We start from the raw sequence: 22352 nt of genomic DNA on the forward strand, positions 1-22352 counted from the left end.
TATGAATTTTTATTTTTCATTTGTATAACTTTTTCTATATAAAATTGGATTTATATTCTAGAGGCAGTCTTATTTATTTTTAGATTATATATTTGAGTTTTAGCTTCCAAGTATTTTGAGGCCATATATAATGAAGGAATTCATCTCTGGTTGAACGCTTGGTATGCTACAGAGGTGTTTTACTTTCAGAAATGAAATGAGTCCAGTTTTCAGGTAATTTTCACCTATCTTTTACTCATAAAAATGAATAATTAATTAAATCACACTGTAAGCTTTCCAATTAGCTCTATATAATTTAGAATTAATATATGTTGATTTCAAGCTGCCCATAAGTAAATCAGTTTTCAAGTCATATTCACCTATATGGTTAACTTTAAATGTCTATTTGAATTTTTAAAAGACAAGTGTATACTTTTTATTTCTAGGGAGACTGAAGGTATAGTGAATGTAGAAAAGGCTAAATAAAATTATTAAAGAAATACTGCCATATTTTGTTCACCTGTCACTTAACATTTACATGGTAAGATAAGTGTGTTGAAGTTGTGATTTCAATCTTTCCCCCATATGAATACAGATTTCAGAAATTAAATTCACAAAATTTATAAAGTAATTGTAAGAGACATTATAAAAATACTCTTCCAGATGTCCTTTTCTCATCAGGAGACTTAGTAATGACTTTATCTTATTAAAATTAAATGTCTGAAAACATCACCAATGTGAAACAAAGTTAACTCCACTGATACTATAGGTCACCTATGAACATTCATTTTTGTGTGTGAAAGCTAAAGATGAGATAATTCATTCAAAGTTCTGTACTAGGTAAAGTGCCCATGTGAGATGCCTACAAATTAAACATTTGGCAAAATTCCTCATATCAATGGAAAAGGTCATTTTGAAAATTTGTCTTGGTGGATTTTAACAGCTGCACTATAAACTGTAATTGCAATTTAAACAACCACCAGTGCCTTTCTGGAAAGAGCTCAATCTGTTTAACCCGCCACCCCTCACTACGTCCAAGGAGCCACATATAATTTTATGAGCTGCTGGAGAAATTTCTCCAAGTGTGCCTTGACTCTGTGGTCATTGTTACATGTAACTGGCTCAGAAGATAAACATAGTCCATTTATTCTGAAGAAAAAAAAATCTCCTTGACACCTTTTAAATTAAACATTAAAAACTTAATCTTTTCCAGCTAATATCTCTGAGCGTGATTAAAAAAAAAAAAAAAACTTGAAACATATATTTTTAGAAAAAAAATTCTCTACATTCCCATAGCATGTTTTAGTAGTTATATTTCAGTCATCTACTTTTGAAAAAAAAAATAGGATTACAATATTGTGTTTGTTTTTCAACACAAAACTATTGGAAAGTAGGAGACCTTGAAGATGGTATATCATATTCAGAATGTGAAAGCTAAAATAAAAATAAAAATTTATATTGATTTCTAAAATATGACACAACATTTTAAATGTGCTGAAAGGAAATCAAAGAATTTCTGGAATTTTAGAATAGCAATTGGATGTTTTTAGTAGGAGGAGAAAATAGAGAGGCAGTAGCTGTTATATGCGTATCTCAAATTTAGCTGAATTCAAGGCTTTAAATTCTTTAGTTATTCTAACTTGAGGTCATCTCTTTTCAGCACACACACATACATAAATGTATGCATACATATCTACATATGTGTATAATGATGAAGTACTCTTTGTCTTAAACTATTTTAATTGCTAATAATACAATACCATATCATGTGAGTGAGTTATAAGTAAGTGAAGCTTATTTGGGTTCACAGATCTCATGGAAGACTGAGGGGACATATCTGCCAGTGGTCATCTTGCTGGCACAGTCCTGAGACCAGGAAATGTGTCACGTAATGAGAGGGTACTGGAGATTTTACCCCTAACTCCCAAATGCATGAGTCCATTCATCCACTAAGTGCATAGGTACGTTCGTTTGGTCAGATGGCCAGAGCTTCAGTCCCCTCTCAAAAGCTCCATCTGGTCCCACCATAATATTTCTCAGCAGGAATTAAATTTCTACAGAAATTTTGGCAAGTACAAACTGTATTTAAAACATAACAGTGTATCTGTTCAAAAAGATTTTATTTTCCAAAATTAAAACTTTGGCATTACATTTTTTGAATTTTTCTACAGTTTTAAGTACATTTTAGCTATGTTACAGTAGACTCCTAGTGTGAAATCTTCTTTTAAAACAGAAAAGATGAGAAAAAATTAATATTCAATAAAGTCAGTGAAATTTATTTCATTAAAAACATCAAACATCGATTCACTCTAAAATTTGATATTTTTAAGCCACATGTGAAGTTTTCTTGGTCAGTGGTAAAATCCACATTTTAAGTGAATACCACATATCACAAATGCAATACCAAAAAAATTAGCTACTTCTTTAGGTCTGAGATTACTAAGTTATGATAAATTAATGCTGTACATATTTTCCTAGATTTTCTTCATCCTTCATTGTTTTTGTTTTTGCTTTATATAGACAATTGAATGAAACTTTTGAAAAGAGCCTAAGAAGTTCTATCTCAGTATGGTGTGATTTTAAGAATTTTTTCTGGAAAACATTTTAATCATTAATATCATTGTTATTAGAAAGTCACACTGGTGACTTAATAAGATGACTTTCAACTTATCATCTTGGTAAGTTATCTCTATAGGCCATCTTACAGTCTTTCTGCACTCTTTTCCAGATTATTTGCACTTAAAAATAAATTGTGTGAAGTCTAGACCATTGTGTAGTGCTCTGCTGTGTTTAAGTGCTTGTGCATTGTTACTACCTCATCTCCTTACATTTCCTTCTCTCATAGGAATGCTTGTCTTGGCTCAAAATAGGAAAACAGAGGCTTCAAAACTTTCAGAAACCAGGTCCATTTCATTCAAATATTGGGGAAATATTGAAAATCTTGCCAATTCCTTCTCATTTCTTGGTTTCTTTTATTATACAACCCAAGGTATCTTATTTGATTGATTGTCCCCCCTGGTTAGATCTGTTTGGATGATCAATAAAACAATACATGGAGTTTAAATGGAATGGCAGCGATACATATATATATATATATATATATATATATATATATATATATTATATATATGTAAGATTTGGATAGCTAGAGGTAATACATGATGACCGGCAAAATAAACACAAGTCCATACAACATCACGAATGCTACTTCAGACCATGTTAAGCAATCTGACAAAAGTGACATACACATGGCCCTCACGTGGATAAATGGAGGGCAGCCTGCCAGGTAATTTTTCACAGTAATCCCAATTCCCATGAATGCAACTGTTATTAAAAGATGAAATAGTTTTAGATTTTATTTTAAGAAAGCAGGGAAAATATGGTGACTGAAACACAAAGAAAAATCCCTAAGCTTTCAGTATGCATGTGATTCAAATCAAAGCATGGAGCAGTCTCTTTTCCATAACGTGAAGAGGAACCAAGCCTGAGGAGCTGTTACATATTAGATATTTTATTAGCTGTAGATCTTTCCTTTTGTTTTCATTGGAGCCAAGTAAAGTTATAGATCTCGTGGACATCTTCAAAATAAGTTAGAGTGACCCAAGATACTTAACCAGTAACTCTTGTCAATAACACAGCTTCAAAATAGAGCCATTCTGAGAGTTCCTTATTAGATGCACAAGAGGGTGGTCCATTTCATGTTGTATTTTCCTAGAACTCCATGGACACACACAATTCTTCTTCTCTACCCATCATCCCTCCACCCACACATCCACCACCAATCTGTCTATCATCATTTTGTGGCTGAACTTCTAAACCATGGACTCACTTATGCTAAGCAAGTCCCTCACTATTGAACCACCAAGATAGATTCGCACCCGCAACGGTTGTGAGATTCACTTCAAGAAAGGTAAATGAGTTTATTCCACCTCTTTGGCCATTTTTCTTTGCCTACTGTGTTTTCATTAAAGGTTTCCCTCATGGTACCGTGGAATGTTCCCTGTTGTTCTAGGTTTTCCACACTCAGTGAAGGGCATGGTTGAAATCAATTGGGTGTGCAAAACAGAAGCACTTGGAGACGAAGATACTCTCAGTGCTATTTAAAATCAGCAGTGTCTCAGAGGTGTAAAACAGTATTCAGAAGTATGAAAATAAAGTTCAAAAACACCGAATACAACTAGTTTAATGTAACTGCACATATTTTGTATGATGTTAAATATGAAACGGGTAAAATGGCCCTTCCAGTCTTTGGGTAATTAGATTTGCTGAAAAACTCGTAAACTATTCAGTGGTATGAAAAACTACTACCTATACCTCCTCTAAATAAATAATATTTGACATAATAGTAGGGCTGATGATGTAATTCAGTGGCACAGTGCTTTCATGGTACAGTACTGAAAGGTTGGCTACAAAAATGCAATAGTGCAAAATATAGAACTCTATAGAAACACTCTTCCTGTAGCAATAGTACAGTCCTGAGTTTGATTACTAGCAATGCCAAAAAAAATACAGCCAATTGTATTAAATCCTATTTATATTCAGTTCACAGGGTCATAATCTTGGAGCAGAAGTTTTGTAGCCAGAATGACTGGGGCGATTCTTGGCTACTCTCTTGTTGAGTAAACTAATGTTTCTTTCCTTCTTTGTTGTAGCAAAGATTAAATGAATTATTATTCTTAAAGTAATTAAGAGAAGCCATTGTAATGTATCTGTATGTGTTGCTGTTAAATAAGTAAAGCAAAATATTGCAAAGTATATTATGTTAAGCACTCACAATAAATAACCATTAATACTTCAGTAAGTGAAAAGAATGAAATTTAGTTTATCACAGTCCCATTAGGGTTCAGAGGCTTTCCGAAAATCTCATTCAGAAGAATCTAAAATATGGCAGGGTTCTCAAGCCCTGAATCTTTTCATGAATGAAGGAAGTATTCCACCTTCTCTCTGCACTCCAACAAAGATATAAAAACCTGTTTTAATAAAGGTAAATAAAGAACATTGCCCTCAGTTTTCTATTGGATTCAGAGGAAATAATCATTAAGCCTGGCTACAAAGATGCAACAGTGGAAAATATAGAACTCTCTGGAAACACTCTTCCTGTAGCAAGTAAACAATATCCTCAGACTACCTACAGCTACCTGAAGTCTACGATTTGCTTATCATAACTCTTGCAAAGGGAAAATATTTATTTTTACTATGATCTTTCTTTATGACGAGCAGATTAATAAAGACAATTTGTTGCGTTTATAAGAAGCTGAAAATTTTATTTGAAATGGAAACTTCTAAATGGCGTGTGTGGCATATGATAAGCAACTTCAATAGACTTTGTATTTTTCCATGAATATTCGATAAGATATGCTATCAAGAAAGAATAACATACAATATTCATCACTTTTAATGCGAATTAATTCCCCAAAGAAGGGTTCTCATGAATAAAGTTGAAATCATGAATGAAGCATCATAATTTCTGGCATCACTTTGCCACTTATGAATTCTCAATTTTATTTTCCATCACATAGAATAACAATTTCAGGTAATCCTTAGCCCTAATTTTTATTTATTTTGAAGCTCTTTGGATAATACATTCCCCCCTAATCTTTATCAGCTATATTTTGGAAGTCAGAATACATTTTAGGTTTTGCATTTTTGTTTTTGCCTTTTCTTCTCCTTTCTTTCTGTTCTCTTTGTGTCCATTCTGTATCTCACCTGCCTTCTATTCTTAGTTTTATATGTTAAACAAGATATAAAAGTTCAACTTAGTATATTTTGTTTTTGTCTGAGAATCATTATCATTTATTCCAGAGTCAGCACTCACATTTTGTTTACTCACTCATTTTGTCATGTATTTTTTTTTCACAGTGGTTGTTACAGACTAGGCATTGCCTCTAAACTGCAGACATCACGAGCACAATAGTGTGCAGTGCCCATTCCCTTGATAAACTTTGGTACCTCTGGTACCAAAGCTTAACCCCTGGAGAATATGAAGAGAAAACTTAGAATCATGGGACTCTTAAAGGGGAAAGAGAAAGAGCAGGCAACCAAACATTTCAAAGAGAACTGATTCACACAGAGAAACCCAGGCAATTGGAGAAAGAGAGAAAATTGTGGAAGTCAGGAAAAGTAACTTAAAATACTTTTGAACTTATTTGGAGTGAGCTAACATGAATATTCAAAAACACAAGCAGCTGTGATCCGGACAGTATAAGAAGTCAGATGACTTCATACTCCCACCTGAGAACCCTAAGAGGTCATCTCTAATCTGTCTTAAAACACGCTGGTAGAATATGGCTGAGCAGGCAGGGAAGTGAGGCAGATCTGCAGTAGGAAACTAAAAGGCAGGAGAGCTAAGCATGCACCAAAGCTTTGGTTTGTGGCATCTGCGTGACGGGCCATGTGCATGAGGGCTTGGTGTTGTGCCGGAATTTGCTGATCTCTTTAAACAAAGAGATCTTATATGTTTCCATTTAGTATGTAATTTCATAAAAATGGAAAAAAGCATAGAAGGGTATGAGATAATCCTATGTTTGCCCACATTCCTAAAATGTTGATGTTCACTACATTTTTTTTTCATTTTCACAACTAATTCTTTTCTTCTCCAAACATCTTTTGTAGGTATTGTTTCATTGTTACCCTACTGAAGTTAAAAAAAAGGAGCTACCAGTTATTAAAATAAGAAAAAGGAGAGTAATGCAATTTGAAGAGATGGAAAAGGAAATAAGATTATCTAAATTCCAATATGCATGCCGAGTCTGTGTAAGTCCCTGTCAATGTCAGACCGCTTCCTGGAGATGTGTATGTAGACACAGCATGATTAATGGAAATGACCTGCCACTTTGAGACTGAGATACTGAGTAGTTAAAACTCTAAGTACCTGAGTATCTGGTAACACAGCACTAAATCTCAGAATTGTAAAAAAAGCAGTTCCACATATATAATTTTATGTATTATATTTGTCATTGTTTGCTAGTGTTATTAGTTTTAGTTTCTACATACACACAGAGCTATTTCTAAAATTTTCAAGGTACAATATGAGTGAAATGCAGTCCCTAATGTGCTATCCAGAAAGAAATATGCTCTTCATTTAATTATAACTTAGGAAGGAAATGACTGAGTACACAAGATGAGAAATCCCTGCTCAAATTTTATACTTCATTTCATTATCATTAATGCTTTCACTAGCTTGAGGTCATTTATCAGTTTATAAGCCTCACTTGGGAGCTGTTCTGTGAAACAATGTTTTCTGCAATTGTTCTCTATGATTAGTCGTTTCTTATACAGAATTCCTGCTGAGAAAAATTCCTTTAAACAAGCATTCTTTGCATACAAAACTAGCAAGAATAGATACCTCCTCACCTTAAGCCATCTAGAAATAATGTGTTCACCCATTCAGTTATACTGTTTATGTACTACTTAAAATTTTTCATTTTTAAGTCCTAATGATCCATTGTTGGGTCCATGGTCTAAGGTATGTGGAGCATTTTAGGAACTATTTCATGCTATCTTACATACAAATTACATATGATTCCTGCTAGAGTGTCACATATATTGTCCAAAATCAATTGAAAATGTGTTTTTGAAACTGTTATTGTCTTTAAAATCATTTCAAAACTAGGAAAAAAAAAACTTTTAAGTTCATTTTCGTATGTGTAATGACTGAAAATTCAGTGTATTAGAGATCATCAAAACTGAAGCCAGGTTCAATTGTTTCAATAAAACATGTTCATTAGAAAATATTTTAGAAGCATTCCTTCACAGCATTTAAGTAGAAACGTAATCTCTAAATTTCAGCATGGCATTAATAGTGCAGCAAAGCCTTTCTGTTCTGTAAAATACGCCTTCACTATTCTGGTAGTTGAGTTTTTCTGGGAGCACCTCCCCCAACTAGTGTCTGAGTGTGCAAGCTCTGAGAAAATCCTAGTGTAACTTCTGAGTACTTAGAATTACGCTGGGTGGTGTGCTGTGAAATCAGGTTTAAGGTTTGTCCCACAGAGTTTGCAGTGCAACAACCCACAGCTGTGAGCAAAAGTTAAGCTTCCACCTTCACGCCAAAGATGCCATGCGGGCCTTTGCCCTTCAAGTTGGAGTAAGGAGACAAACACTCACAGCATTGTAAACCTGGAAGACGTTGTGATCTATTTGCACAGGGTGGAATTGGCTCATACAAAGACCAACATGAGGTAGCAGCAGGCCCTGGTGAAAAAGTGACAGGCTGCAGAGGAGGCTGAGGAGACCCAGCCCATCCGCACTGCTCTCCACACCTCAGGAGCCCTGCTTCTCTGCATCATCCTTGTTATGGGATCTTGAGGACTCCAGTGAAACTTGTTCTCCACTCTGGCGGCACCCCACCTTTTTATTCATTCTTAAACTCCACTAGATCTTTGTTATTGAAAGCGAAAGATGACTGAACAGGTCAAGAAAATAAAATGAAGAAAGAGAAAATCTTAGGTAAAGCACCTAGATGAATTGAGAATCGTTTCCTATAGGGTAAATACAGTCCAGTTTCCATTACAAATGCCTAAGTGATGCATAAACAAGAGACATTGAGAGAAAACGTTCACAGGCTTTGCTATTGGCAAAGTAATTGCAGGGTGAGTTTTGAATGTTTAAACTGATTTTGGGAGTGGAGGGCGTGAATTATCTCAGGGAACATTAGAAACATTGGCAAATGTTAACTACTTTTGTCAACATGTTTATGAGCTGTATTGCATTTTTCCTGTGGCTTGGGGCAAGGTACTACTGAGGCTGCAATTGTAGATCTCACAGTTAACTGTGTCCATTTAAGTCACCGCACATGTGATTTCCCAGCAAAATAAGCTTCACTGCACTGTATCTATTTATATTAGGCACTAAATTACAATGTGACATTCTGTCTCTAAAAAGATGATAGTAATGGAAAAATAATTCAAAATTTGGTTTTGCTACTTATGGGTTGCTGATTTCATGTTTCATAAAAACTGGGATACTCTTACGTCCTTCAGTGATGAGACAAAGAAAATCTATATATGAACATGAAAAAACTGTGAAACACGAATGAAGCAGCTTTGCTTAAAATTCTGAAGATTAATTTCCATTTTCAACAATTACATCAACCATTCTAATTGTTTTGATTATCTGATATAACTTTTCCATGTAATTGCACCAAGAAAAGATACCAATTAACAAACTTGATCATGCAATTAGAATAATTACTTTAATATATAAACTTGCGGTAGACCCACTGGAAATAATTAATGACAGCAGTTAAATATTATATAATTTAAATTCAATTTTAACTTCACTGATTTGATTTGCATTACATTTATATATTCAGGTGAAAAAGTTACAAATGAGCAGAAATTATAAAGACTGTGAAAATGGAGTAAACAAAGAGTAGCTTGTTATATGGAGGAAACCAAAGTCCTTACATGCTGAAAATAAAAACAATGAATAGCTAATCTCACAATAATGCAAGTTTTTCATAGAATAGAGAACTTGATTCATTCAGGATGTATATGAATCTGATCTCAGAAGATTTCAGATCGTAATCTTCAGTGTATGAATACACAAAATCCTTAAAGTGTTCACTTACAGTTAATTAGTTAAATTGCTTCTCCTTCCCTACTCTAGGAGTCCAAAAAGAAACTCAAATTTGGGCTACAGATTAGCTAATGTGTCTCTAAACACAGCAAGGGGTGTAGGTCATTGCAAATCACACTAAATTAAATAAGGTTACATAATCTGATTTCCACATTCAGGAAAAAAAAAATTGCAAAAACATTGTGTGTTGCAGAACCTGAATGCTTAAAGCACCTTGTTATGAGAGTTGGGTGGAGAATCCAAGAGAATATAAAAGTCAGCACCATTTTCCAGGCCCATTTTCTTTAAACTAATGCAACTTGGATTCTGGGATTCATTTATGAATGAATTTTGCACCTTAAGAAATATATTTTTTCATTGCATTTTAAAAAATATTAGAATTATATATGCACATAATATAGTCACACTTTATTCTTGGTGTTCTGTCATGGAAGTCATTACAAATTCATATTTTTAAGAATCTAATTAGGACATATGTATAAAATAAACACAGAGGAAGAATTAGCTAACATAAATTGAATTCTTACATACGTATTGTATGGTATTACTTCAGGGCTGGTACAAGTTTGACAGATTTGCAACAAACACTTTAAAAATACAAGATTATAAATGCCAGTGTAGCAAAGGTCAGTTTTAATATATGCATGTCCCCAAGATTGCATGTATATCCTTATACCAAAATATTTTCTCTGTATCTTCAAATTCCATTAAACTGGAATATTTTACGTCTCACCAAGGCAGGAAGGGCTTTTAAAACCTTTTCTGTCTTTTATATTTACCCTGCTTCCAATTTCCTGCCCCCATATTCTGTCCTCCACTCTAACTATACAATGCATTCTATGTTACACACCCATGATAAAGCTTTTGAGACTCTTCTTTATGTTTATTTAACACACAATCTTCTTGTTAGTAATAACAATAATCATTAATGAATGATCATAACAGGTCAACTGATCTTATGCTCCTTAAGTGCATTAAGTTAATTTCCAAAGTAACCAGCAATATAAATAACTGTGTGCTCCATTTTACAGACTTGAAAAATTAGCTAATAAAAGTTAACTAACATTCTTAAAGTGATATAGCTAATGAGTTACATATTAAACATGTGATGAGAACACGATTCAACCCACAGTTTTAACAAGTCTGTCTCCTTAAGTTAAATAAATACATATATGTGTGTGTATATACAATCTGTTGTATATTTGTATTTATAAATATTTAATTTAGAAAATGTCATGTGGCAAATTCTATAAAACTGAAAATTTTAATATTCATATCCAAGGGTTCCAATAATTCAATTTTCAGTTACCTACCTCTACATTATAATGAAAATGGCCTTTTAAAACAGGATAAACTTTAACCTGGCAGTAACTCACGAAAACATTTTCTTTGTTAAAATCTTAAATATTTTCTTTAAGGCCTTATGGTTTTCCCTCTTCCATATATAAATGGGTATATAGAAAATCATGAATGTGAATATGTCTAATCTACAGCAGGTAGTCATATGTGTAGACAAAAGGTAGTGAAGCTTTTGTCTAGCATGTGCTCCTCCTCAGGGCACATTTAGCTTATGTCAGTGTCAGCTCTCCAAAACAAGATGTGCGTTTCACACCTCAAGACAGCTTGAATCACTTTCCAGCTGAAGTTCTCTGACTGTCTACAGCTGACACATGTAAAACTCAGGATCTTGTCCTGAAACAGAGTGTGTCTTACAGTGCTTTGATACCTGAATGAAAATAGCTCTATTCCAAAACACTTCAGGAGTTAGAGAATACACTGAATAATAATTAGACAGAACAATGTGCTACTACAGTAATGACTCCATACAAAAACCCTGCTCTGAAAGTGAACAACGTCCTCCATCCAGTGTCTAGCATTCTGACATCACGGATCTCCCCTCGTGCTCTGTTCTGGGCTGTACTTCTATGCTTCCAAGAAAGCAGACATGAATACCATGCACCCCTTCGACAGGAACCAGCAATGCTAATAAGTAAAGTCGATAAATTGGTCAGATAAAACCTGCACAAGACAATATTTGTCAAATATTGCCAATATTTTATTGACAAAATACATCAAAATATTTTGATTTGTAAAATACGACTTGTAAACTTTAGTAAATATTGAGTTCTTTAAAAGGCAGAATGTGGGGAAGACCAATCATCATAATTACAGTCTTTAGACTGCAGTGAGGAGATAGTACTTCAAGTATCAGACAAGAAAAATGAACATAGTAATAATTATAATAACTTTTTGACTTATTCCTTCAGAGCAAGGCAGTTTTGATTAATAGACATTTTATACTAAGTAATCACCACATGCCTGTGTTGGAATGGATAATGGGTTTAGCTATTTTCCACTGAATAAAGCCCAGGAAGACTAAAGAATATACACCCCTGTTCAGCAAGGTTGAGCTCTTTAGGCTCTGGGACCTTTAGATTGCAGAGCTCAGACTCCTTAAGGATGTGTGAAAGTTCTCATGACCTTATCAATTAGAAGGACGTGGATTCAGATAAATAATACTAATTTTAAGAAGAGTTTTGCATAAATAATTTCTTATTTAAAAGTACTGTGATGTGCATCGTATAAAACTAGTCCACTCAGAGGAATAAAACAAAGTCTCAATTCCTAAATCTCATGGGCCAAATCCACATCTCACCTCTAATTACTTGAAAAGTATATAACAGCAATGTACTTTGCTTCCAGTTTAACAAGACTTCAGGAAATTTTGACTTTTTTGCATGATTTTTAAATTCCCCTCCCCCATAATGCTCTACTTTTAAATTTCTGTTGGCCTCGCCCTCTGCTCACCAGTAGTAGCAGAATGAGGGGCTCAGCCTCCAACACTGCATCTGAGTGCCGCGTCCAGAACAACCTCCTTCTCCCTTTGCATTCTTCCGGGATACTGTAGCGCTCTGGCTTCTCCCTGATTCGCTGCATGATGCAAGTCCAGCCCCAGAAGTATCACCTCTCTCACTCAGGGTCACTCATGGCGCTGGCTCATTGGTCCGGATCAGGATGCTTAAGAGTCCTCCTAGCCAGCGAGATAGACCCAGCGCTACCTTAGACCAAAGGACCGCCAGCCCCACGCCGACCTCCAGCTTCCTGCGCCTGTGGGAGGCTATTCTGCCCTCTTGGCTGCACCATAGGGAGGGGACGTCCTGAGCCAGGTTTTCTTTCTGGGAAGAACTGTGCCCATTCCTCATTTAGTCTCTCTGCAGTTTTCCTTTATATCTACTGGATATGTGCAAATTTCTGTTTTGCCAAATTGATCAAGACTGAATTTTTAATGGTTGTATATATTTTTGGACGTTTCAGAAAAGCGACTGTAAAGGTGACTTTCTTTTGGTCTAATCGGTATTTTGTTTGCAAACAGGAAACATTGCGTGAATGTAAAAATGCCACTTTGTCCTCCTTGTTCATATATCTGTATTTTATCATCTATGTGCGGTATATACTTGTGCAGCAATCTTAGGCCAAGTTACTCCTCATCATTTTCCATTTCATGAACTTTCAGTATGAACATCTAAAACTTTTAGATGGTTTTACTTTCCAAAATAATGGTCACATGTTTGTTGCAGTTTTAAGTAATACTGTGATAATCATCCAGTTATTTTCTTTTTTCTTTTCTTTTTTAAATTTTTACCAGTACCAGGGATTGAATTCACAACCACAGGCTTGCAAAGCAGGCACTTATGCCACTGAACTAAATCCCTAGCCCCCTAATCCAGTTATTTTCAATCTAAGAATGACAAGCATTCTTCATGCCAATACTCTTCCAATTATTTTTATTTTATTTTATTTTGTTTTGATTTGTTTTGTTTTGTTTTGCTTTGTTTTTTGGTATTGGGAATCAAACTCACAACCTTGCACTTGCCAGGCAGGCACTTGTGCCACTGAGCTAACTCCCCAGTCCAAGCACTCTTAATTAAACAGTTGCAGGCCTCCTGCTGCTAAGTAGATGTTTGTAGCTTCACCTTGCCTTAGGGATGAGACAGAGAGGAAGCCATAGGCATCACATTGAACTTTACACATTCATACATAGTGTTAAGTTTTGAGTTTTCCCTCTATAAATATTCTACTGTTCTAATACATGGATGCTTCCTTGCACTGTTTTTGTTTTCTTCCATACTGGTGATCAAACCCACCTATGAGGCAGTTCTCTACTGAACAGCTGAAATGTTGGCCCTTCTCATATTTTATTTTGTGACAAATCCTTAATAGTTGGCCCAGGCAGTCCCAAACTTGTGATCCTCCTGTCTCAGCCCGCAGAAAATTAGAGATGTGCGTGCTGCAAATCCCTCATACGAGAAGTTTCAAGTTTAAAATGAAAAAAAAAAAAAAAAAATGGCCAATAAAAGTTTGAGAAACTTACCAATGAGAATTTCAGCAGTCACTCTATCAAATTATCTATTTAAACACTGATTTATGAGAAAGATGTTCCTTGGATCAATAAAGACAAGAGGAGAACTCAACGAATGTAATCCATAAAACTCACTGTGCTCCATTACTGCTGGATCCCCTTTAGTAGTTTGGGAAATGAAGTTTACGTGGAACTAACCAGGAGGAGAAAAGCGAATTAAGAAATATGCTATTTCCCTGTCACTTCTGACTTGATATTTTGGAGAAAATTTAGTCAAATTTTAATTTCCATTTCTTTAATGATGTTGTCTCTAGTTGTCTCACTGAGTTGAAATTTGTAAATCATAAATATAAGACTTAGGTGTCATTTTGAAATAAATGCTGTAACTTAAATCTTAATTCTTAATGTATTCAAACATTCAAAGCAGGTGAAAGCAAGTTCGAAAATAATTTTCTTGCTACAAAAGATATAATCAATCCAGTGAGGTATTTGTGGAAAGCAATAAAACCTTTTCCCTAAAAGAAGGGTCTATTAACTGAATTACTTAAACTACTGCATTTTAATTTCTAAATGTAAACTATGATAAAAATAGTCTTTAAAAATGAGAGCCCTTTTAGCTGTTATTTGTATATGATCAATCATTCCTTATTGCTTATAAGATATTCAAAATGGAGGAATGCAAAGTGGTTGCTTTTAATAACATGTTACCATACTGGTAAATAGAGATATATAGTACCACATAATAACGTGATATATTTCTAAAATATATGAATAAATATTTAAATAAGAGCAATAATACAAATACATAAACAAGATACAAACAATTACACATCAGGATAGGTTCAATTTTACATTAGGTGAAGAAATATTTTTGTTCCTAGAGCTGTTTTAGATACTGGAATTGTGAATAAAAGCCCATGGATCTGTATCAACATATCATAAATTCTGTAAACTTGCTTCTTCTACTTCTGTTCTCTGAGCTGTGTACATTTTCCTGTAACCCATCTGTGTTTGTAGCCAGGAACATGCAAGCTGACCAGGGAGAATTTACATTGTAGCAGCCTTGAATTTGACCAAAATATCAGAAATACTCTGAATACTTTGGAGTATAGGAAAAATATGAGATAAGAAAAAAGTTGCTGTCATGTTAAGAAGAGCCAAACCAAGGCAGAACTTGGTGAGATGTTCTTACACTTGTTTATATGTATTTTATCCTTTAATCATTACATGTCTCAGCTGTAGTTTATCTCCTATATGTTTAGTTATTTACTGAGGCTGATTACAGTGTTTGTGATTTATATAATTACAGGTTTCAGCATACTATTTTTATAGACTGCTCCTAAGAGTTTATCCATCTGAAGATAGCATTGAACTTTTCCATCTTTTTTTCATTATATAAATTTTCTATCACTCCATACATGAGCAGGCCTAGTTGGAAATTACATTTTTCTCTTTTCTATTCAGTTTATTCTCAGAGGAAGGGAACATCAATGGATTCTCACTTAGATGAGTGAGTACAATACAGTAGAGAGCAAAATGGGCCCTAGTTGACATTCTCAACTTTCCATGGAAAAGGATCCAATCAAAACATATAATGTTCCCTAGCCACAGTTGCACAAAACCCTAAAACAATACAGGTGAGACTATGGGGCACAGAAGTATCAGAAGGGTAAGAGAGGTCACCAAGGCAGCCTAGTTTGTCTAGTTAGCCCAGGAGGATGACCAGGACATTTCCAAGAGGACAACCATAGAGGATCATGCTCTGGGTGAAAGTTCTGAGAGAGATTTTGGGAATCAGAAGCCTACTTTCTGATGGGGCATTCACAGAACTCTATGGCCTCTCAGGGGAGAAAGATGTCTGGATGTGCTCCAACACCTATAATCAAATTCACACTTTCCTCAATGTCCTTGAGGTGGGAATGTGTCTGACGGAGGTCAGCAAGGACCTGGTCCTCTGAGAATAGCATGGCTAAGCTCAGCAGGTCCCTGTGAAGCAGAGATAACAGCCAGAGCCCCCTTTCTTTCCTGGCTCACTAAAAACCATGATTGGTACTATTTTATAGTGGAGAATCATAAGTTTAGTGGACTGTGACTTTGTTTCCTGAAAACGTGAAAAAAGGAAGTAACCCAGAGACAGATGTAGGGAAATGTGAGAACAGAATGGGGGTAAAAAAAGGTGTGAAAATGTGTCATGTCCAGGTACAAATGCCACAGTAGGAATGTAATCAATATGCACTGCGAACTAATGATGAAGGACACACACACACACACACACACACACACACACACACACAAACACACACACATAGAGCAGATCACACACGCTTTCAAAAGGCAGAGGAAGAACTTGAAGCAATTCTGATAACAAATCCTCAGTGCATCCTATAATTTCACAGCTGTCTCAGTGGTGTTTGTGCGGAGCCAGTCTATTATTGCCTCATGACTATTTTCCTTCTACGAATGAAGGGTTTTTATTCATTTAAACCGGATATAAGATTTAGACATCATTTTCCTCTAGTATTGTTGGCTGATAAATAAATGAACAGTAAAGGAAATTAATGGCCTGACTGCAATTGTAGACTCAAACCAAGACCACTGTGCTCTCGATTTCAGAAGTGTGACATGGAAGTTGGTCTGCATTCCAGGAAGTCAGAGGGAGCTGTGCTTTCTCACCTTCACATGTGTTCCTAACTGATAAATCTGAGAATCCTGCTATTAACTGGTGAGAAATAAATGGACTGTCAGTTCTGAAATCTCTATTTCACTTTGAGGAGATGAGCTGCCTGTGTACTACAGAGAGGGACACTGTGAATACAGAGCTGTGATCTAACTGTATCAATAATAGGAAGGGAACTGATCTGAACATCAGGACCAGAACACACCGGGTCTGAAAATTGCTTAAGCCGTTTAAAACTTTATTGTTATTAATACTGAAGCAAATCCTCCACTGCAAAAACAGGTGTAACATAATTACTTTCAAATGCCTTTCAGTGATTTCTTTTTGAGATGAGGTATTAGGCTAGTTTTATAAAATTTTTATTTCTTTGGTCTGGTCTACTTGTTACTTGAGATGACTGATAACAAGGTTGTGTAAAATGGAATAATGTCTACTATTGAAATTTATGAATACACAGAAATTAATGAGGCTTTTTCTAGATAGAATTGAGATCTCCACTTTTAAAGTTTAAAAATGTTTCTTACATTAAGAAACCTTGAAATCCAAGAATACAATAAGATGATGAATTCATTAGAAGCTCAAAGGTTTTAAACAGATAACAAACATTCTGAAAAGTACATAAAAGATTTTCCCAACAACCTAAATCTCATAATCAGTAAATCAGTAAATACTATGAGAGAGTGAAATTAAAATTAAGAAAATTATTCCTTATTAAAATGTTTAAATTAATTGCATGCTGTTGAATACTATATATATATATATATATATATATATATATATATATATATATACACTATTTGGTTTAGATTTTGGTTGCATGTCAGGTTGCTAGACTCTTCTGAGAATTTAGGATCTCTTTTACTGAAAATAAGACAACCTTTAAATAAGAGCCATCATATTTAAGTTCTAGTAAATTATGGTAAATTTACGGTAAATTCTAGTAAATTATTATGGTATCTACAATTTTCTAAGCGTCACATGTGGGAAGGTTCCTCCTGTTGGAGGGTAGGGCAAAGGTCCATTCAGGTATTATTTTTCACACCTATTTCAGGTATTTCCTGCAAAGCACCTGGGCTTAGAGCGGGAAACAAGAGAAGAGACCGTACTTTCTTCCTCGAGTCATCGCTGACACCTGTAAACATATGACTGAGGAGCATCAGAATTTTCCAGTCTCCTTTTGCTTTGACCTGCATAGACCTAGATATGAGATCCTGCCTACTTTACTTGATTTGCATATCATCATCAAACAAACAAACAGTTAATAAAAATAAAACCAGCTTACAAAATTGATTTTATTATGGTTCCAGAAAATTCAAAACAATTTTTATACAAAACTCCAAATTGCTTATTTTATTAATTATTAAAAACAAAGTTTCAAAATTTATTGATGCCTTGGCCCCTTTTCTGTTGTAAATGGACAACAAAAGCAAAATACCTGAGGCCGGACCCCTCCTAAAGAAGAAGACCCTACGAGCCCCCAGCTGTCTTTGTTATACAGGGGACTGAGTCTCGGTATGAACCTGGGTGAGGTGAACCACGTTTGAGCCACAGCAGTCGGCGGCTGTTTTCCAGTGGTTCTGGGACACCAATGCGCTGGATTCCTTCACTCAGTGTTCTCCTTTCCTCTCCTCTACTTTTCTACAGCAGAAGATTTTTTTCTTCTAATTTAAAGTGAAGGATCAGGTTCTCTCTGCTCTTAACCCGTGTTTTGAGACTCTCACATCTACTTCAAAGAATTGTCTCAATTTATTCTGAGGCAAATGCAATTGTAGCTATATAAATATTAATTTGCCCATTAGCTATTTTTTTCCTTTAGTAAGTTCTGTGGACACAAAGTTTGTGTGTAGGGTTTCTTCCTGAATATTACATACTCATGATCAAACACATTTTCATGTAGTTGAAATGTTGATGATCCACGCACCTCTCTCAGCTAGTTTACACTGTGATTTGTCTTGTGTATCAGTTATCCAGAACAAGGAAAAATGTACATTTCCTATGCGACCCAGGGAACATGAAGACAAATAAATAAAGCATCATTGTTTTCTAACCCCGAAGAAAGTGTGATTATGTTAAGTAAAGTTATGCAAACTTACATCATGTTATGTTGTTATGCTCTTACATTCAGTCTTTTTTTTTTTTTTAGATACAGAGAATTGAACTTAGGACCTCATGTTTGCTAGGCAGGTGCTTGTGCTGCTGAACTATATTGCTGGTCCCTTTCACTCTTATTTTTTTCTCGAGGTTTGCTTTCCAATTCTACATAGATTTCTTCTGGTGGATTTGCTAGTTTAAGTTATGCTGAATTTTGAGCAGTTCTGAGGTACACCTAAGCTGGGGAACCAGCTCATCATAAAATGTTCATCTCTGCATCTCTATTTCATGTGTAAAATTCTACATCTCCTTTACCTCTGAAGGAGTGATGAATGATACTCATGCATATAGGTACATGGAACATTACCAGCCTGCACAATAGAATGCAAGCTGATCCATGAACCTCAGCCCTAGGACAGATTCCTCTAGGATTTTGTTCACTGTGCCAGGCAAAGTTTCTATGCATTGAGAGAGTCACTGAGAGAGACAGGATGGCTGGGTGATGGGCAGCAGATGGTACCACAAAATCTGAAGGAAGAAGGTGAATCAGGCAGAATTTGTAGGCTGTGTCTGCAAGTCTAGTTCCTTCTAGGCTTTCTTTGAAGTGGGTATCTCTCATCTGCCCAGTTTTATTTTTCAGTGTCTACAGAGAAGCTGTAATTTCTGCTAACCCTGGGTCAAATTTTCAAAGTGGTGAATTACATTGTTGGGGCTAACCTGTCACCTAAAGTGTGTGCACCATTTATCATGCATTCCACTGACAGAAAGGGACAAAACACCTTGACAATTTAATAATGTTGTAGTATTATATGACACTTTGAGGCTGTATTCTCATTTAAACATTAATTTGCTTAGATACAACATACTTGGAGATAAAAAAGCAAAATCTGAGTGAAAATTACTTAAATTGTTCTAAAACTAAATTTACAGAGTCTACCTTTTGGACAGGAAGTCATTAACATCTTTGCCCTTCCACACATAACTACTGCGTGGTGAATGGAACAGTGATAAGAAGTCTCTGTTTCATTTTTAAATAATCATCATTTTATGGAAAAAGAGGTAAAATAAAATTTCATAACAAGATGATAGGAAAAAAGCAATAGGTAGTATATCACATATTATTATCATTAAAGTACTTACCTAGAGTATAAGATATGGCGTAAAAATTCTCCAATTGATATTAGCGCAAAACTTCCTTCCCAAGAGGTAAGAGACACTAACAGTATAACTAATTTGCACTTTCTCTCTTTTCCCTCTCTTCCTTTCTCTTCTATGTCTTCTTAGTTATTTTCTCCTTTTTAGCAATTTCTTCTCATTTCACAATATCTACTGTACATTTTAGACCTTAATTACTCTTTCAATGTCTCACCTCAGAGAGACAATATAGTGTTTACACACGTGAGTCTGATATATTTCACTAATGAGAATGTCCTCAAGTTGCATCCGTTTACCTATAGAAGTCCCAAGTTTATCCTTACGACTGGGTAGAACTCCATTATATAAAAATACTACCTTTTGAAAATCCATTCCTCGGTTAATGAGCACTTAGGTTGTCTCCAGGATTCAGCTATTACAAACTGTGCTGCTATAAACATGGGTGCACACATAGTGCTGTGTATGATGTGTGTGTATCTTCTGGGAAGATACCAAGGTGGGGAATAGCTGGGTCAAATGGCACCCCTAACCCTAGCTTTCTAGAACTCTCCATGCTAATTTCCACCGTGTTTGCATCAGTCTGAACTCCTCCCAAACATAGAGAACAATTCCTTTCCCCACAGTCCCTGCAGCACTTGTTATTGGTTGATTTCTTCATGACAGCCATTCTTTCTGGAGAGAGTTGGAATGTCATTGTTGTTTTAATTCACATCTCTTGAACGATCAATGAAGTTAAAATTTTTTCGTATGTTTATTTGCCATTTACATTTCTTTTTCCAAGAAGTGTGTGTTCAGCTCAGATGCCCACTTTTGGACTGGGTCTTTGTATTTGAAGAATCTGGGATTTCCCAGTTCTTTAGATATTGTGGAAAGAAGTCATTTGTCTAAAGGATAATTCATTGCAACTTTCCCCAAAATATATGGGTTATTTTTTTTTTTTTACTCTGTTGCTGATTTCTTTTGATATGCAAAAGCTTTTTGTTAAGATGAGATCCCAGTTGTTGAGAAGTTGCTTTGAAGTATTTCTCATGTGGTTTGGGTTTTGTTCATGAACTCTCTGGCTACATCTATGTATTCAAGTTTTCTATATACTTTCTATTCCAGGACATTGAATGTTTCAATTTTAATATTTGGATCTTTGATACATTTTGACTTTTGTTTAGTGCATAGTGATAGACATGGGACTAGTTTTAGTCTTTGGCATGTAGAGAGCCAGTTTTTCCAGTGCTGTATATTATCACTTCCAATGAACATGTTTGTACCCTTTGTCAAAGACGAAGTGGCTGAGTGTGTTTGTAGTTGTGTCTGAATATTCTATTCTTTTCCACTGATCCTCAGGTCTGCTTTTTTCTTTGTTTTTTCTAGTACCATGATGATTTTATCATTGTAGCTTTGTAGTGTAATTTCATGACAGTGATTGTGATGCTTCCTGCCTTGCCTCTGTTGCTCAGACTTGCTTTTTCTAGTCTAGGTCTTTTCTGGTTCTAAATTAATTTTAGGAATGTTCTCTCGAATTCTGTAAGACAGGTCAATGATATTCTCATCAGAATTTCATTAGTTCTGTATAAAATGGGAAACATGAGGTCCTGAGTTTGATCTCCACTACCAAAAAAAAAAATTCTGTATAAAAATTATTGAATGATGGGTATTTTTCTACATTGGTTCTTCCTATCCTTGAGCAAAGGATATCTTCCCTTTTTCTGAATTTTTCTTCAATTTCATTTTCAGAGTATTGTAAATTTCAATGTATAGGACTTTTACTTTCTTTGTTAGGTTGATTCCTAAGTATTTTATTTTTTTTATTATGACGAATGATGTGATTTCCCTAATTTCTCTCTCAGTGATTTTGTTGCTTGTGTACAGCAATGCTATTGAGTTTTGTGTATTGACTTTATATACACCTACATTACTGAAATTCGTTATTAAATCTGTAAGATTTTTGGTGGAGTTGTTGGAGTCTTCTATGTAGAGTATCAAGTCATCTGCAAATAATGATAACTGAACTTCTTCCTTTCCTATCCTTATTCCTTTTATGTCTCTCCCTTGTGTAATTTCTCTGGCTAACATTTCCAAATCATATTAAATAGGAGAAAGAGTACCTTCAATGCAAGTCTTCAATTCTGAGACATGTGAGGTGTTTGCAGAGAAGCTTCCCAGTACAGCTTACATTCATTAAAGAGCAAAGAAGCATTGAGGTGTGAAGAAGTGGCACATTATCTCTGCTACTAAGTGGCAGTACCACGAAGAGGATAATAAAACCAGGCACAGATACTGAATGAAAGCACTGAAATGCTCTCAAATTCAAATGCAAGTTTTCTGTTTGTGATATGACAATAACCAGAACACATGGATATACACCATTGTGTTTATGGAATAATTCCATTGATGTTTCTTCTCATAAGTGGAACAGTACATGGTAGAGGAAAGATTAGAATATGAAGTCCTACTGACTGGCAGTGTCCCTGTGTATCCTGAATCTGTTTGCTACAAAAATTAAATATTGAAGTTAAACTT

Source organism: Cavia porcellus, unplaced genomic scaffold (assembly GCF_034190915.1).
Source record: "Cavia porcellus strain 051 isolate PalLab524CR breed Dunkin Hartley unplaced genomic scaffold, mCavPor4.1 scaffold_2, whole genome shotgun sequence".
In the NCBI taxonomy this organism is placed as follows: Eukaryota; Metazoa; Chordata; class Mammalia; order Rodentia; family Caviidae; genus Cavia; species Cavia porcellus.